Source organism: Gadus morhua, chromosome 3 (genome assembly GCF_902167405.1).
Source record: "Gadus morhua chromosome 3, gadMor3.0, whole genome shotgun sequence".
In the NCBI taxonomy this organism is placed as follows: Eukaryota; Metazoa; Chordata; class Actinopteri; order Gadiformes; family Gadidae; genus Gadus; species Gadus morhua.
Genome location: NC_044050.1, coordinates 6,387,853 through 6,390,352, shown reverse-complemented (window position 1 = coordinate 6,390,352; position 2,500 = coordinate 6,387,853). Strand labels below are relative to the sequence as shown.

Here is a 2,500-nt window from a genome sequence, read left to right as displayed (position 1 = left end):
TGCGCTGTAGCGTCGACCGAGAGCTCGAAATGCGCTCGCCAACGGTGAGAGAGGGAAGGGTGAAGGGAGAGCGCAGCGAGGGCTGGGACCTGACGTCACGGCGACAAAGTATCCTCCGTGGACTCTGTAATGGTCATTTGATCCCGGCATTGATGGCAGGCCAGTAGCCCTCGGATAATATGCCTCTTCAATCGATGTAGGCAAATGACCATGTGGCGGCTGAATATGTGCAAGACTTTCCCCGTTTAGCCTCGTGAATGTATATTGTTATTGCTCAACAATGGAAACCTCACAACCTTATTCTTTTCTGGTGCGAACGAGATGGGCACAACTCGTATCAAATAAATAAATGTCATCAACAATGATTATTATGATCATTGCTTTGGAATTGTGTGTTTTTGTGTGTGTGTGTGTGTGTGTGTGTGTGTGTGTGTGTGTGTGTGTGTGTGTGTGTGTGTGTGTGTGTGTGTGTGTGTGTGTGTGTGTGTGTGTGTGTGTGTGTGTGTGTGTGTGTGTGTTTGGCCGCAGGTGCATGTGCCAGAGAGAGAGAAAGAAAAAAGGGCAAAATAAGCAATGACACCAAGTGACAGGGTGGTATAAAAACAACATTTAGGCAAACACAGACACACAAGCACGCACTCACGCACACACGTATCAGGGCGAGCTGACCTAGAACTGCAAACACAATCAACAGTGCAGCAGATTCCCATCAGCCCTATGCAAATGAGACAGGGAAGAGGAGCGCCCTATACACTTCTGTAGCACAAACAGCTCAGCTAAGTGCAAGTTTACAGGAGGGGAACACCACCTCAGCCTGATCACATGTATACCGCCACGTATCCCTCCACATGTCCCCTCACACTATTGGGTCATTTTAGACAGACTATTTTGTCCAGATCGAAAAGTGGCCCATTTTGTGGATCCATGTCATGAGGGAGCAGGAGGGTTGTTGCTTGTGGCTTAGTAGCCACTGTCAGGTAGACGGTGGACACTGGAGTTTGAGTTTGGCTGCAGGTCCATCAGACAGAAAGCCACCATTAGGGCCAGGCAATAATTGCATATCAAAGTTAATCGTCTTTGAATGGTACTGTATCTTCATGGAATGTAGATATCAACTCATGGTGATACGGTGGATAAGGTGATGTTTTAATTATCTAAATTGATGAAGAAGATATGCACGTAAAAATATAAACTATCAGCTTTCAAACATCAGTGAGAAAGGAAAAACTAGTTTTTGTCTGATACCATAATTGTCCGCATACCTCCATGTAAGGACCCTCACTAAACTGTTGAGAATGTTATTTAATACATAAGCATATCGTGATCGCATTTCGATATTGGGCAGAATTCACCATAATTATCCCGATAATAAATGTTTCCATATATCGCCCGGCTGTCACCAAATGGCATTGTAGTGAAACAGGGTAGAGAGGGGGAAGGTTGGAATCTAGATTTTTTTTGTAATGAAATTCATCAGAAGATCACACTTGTTCATGTTGTTCATATGAACCAGCCCTATCTCATGCTAAAACTAGCTATAACCTAACAATTGCCCTGCTGCAGATATACAATGTGCCAGTCTAGTTTTGTTTATAGAGTTACCAGTTGCGACTGTAGAGCCGGCCGGGGTTATGTAGTTAACATTTTGTAGGCTATCAGCGTAGCGTATTCACCTTATTCCCCCAGGGACTCATACAAGTAGACATGCCATGGTTGGGACTTCTTGAAATAGGCCTAACCTACGCAGAACAAAATACATCACTATAGTACACAGTCCTTCTAGACCTTTTACACAAATCCATTTGTAAGAACAGCTACATCTGCTGTTCTTTTTTGGCGTCCAGTATAGTTTCCATTTCACCTGAAGATGAAGTGCATTTTCCAGTCAGAAGAATTCAAGTCACAGATGCATTTATTAAATGGCATGGGGTATGTTGGTATTCAAGGAACAGAGACACTAGGATTTTAAATAAATAAAGTGTGAAGCCAGTAAAGTGCATTTTTGAGTTCTTGCTTTTGTCTACCAACATAATTACTATATGAAAGGAAGGGGGAGAGGCATGACATTTAATTAAACAACTCTGATCTCGCCTTTATACACACAACACTGGCCTGCAGTGACACACACACACACACACACACACACACACACACACACACACACACACACACACACACACACACACACACACACACACACACACACACACACACACACACACACACACCTAAATGTTCACAATACATCCACACACATGACCCCCCCCCCCACCCCCTCTCTCTCTCTCTCTCTCTCTCTCTCTCTCTCTCTCTCTCTCACTCTCTCACTCTCTGGCGTTAAAGAGGGGTTATTTATAACTTGACGTTATCTGATATCTCATTGTGATTCTTCCTCAGCTGACGGGTGATCAGTAGCTAAGGGGCCCGGTAACCGGAGCTGACACCCAGCGGGTCTGCACCTGCTCAATTACGCCTTTAACGTCACGCTGGGAGGAAGCTA

The 2,500-nt window shown here is 44.5% G+C and overlaps 1 protein-coding gene across 15 annotated transcripts in view; it reads right to left on the bottom strand.

The window, feature by feature from the left end:
- Positions 1-2,500, bottom strand: part of LOC115540474 (receptor-type tyrosine-protein phosphatase delta) — a 154,701-nt gene that overhangs the window by 94,631 nt on the left and 57,570 nt on the right. The window contains exon 1 of one of the 15 annotated variants that reach the window (XM_030351789.1): positions 1-78. This exon is cut by the window's left edge and continues 426 nt beyond it. The exons of the other annotated variants lie outside the window; for them this stretch is intronic. The gene's annotated coding sequence lies outside the window, so the exon portion shown is untranslated. Of the gene's footprint in view, positions 79-2,500 lie in introns of those variants that run through there. 15 annotated transcript variants of the gene reach the window in all.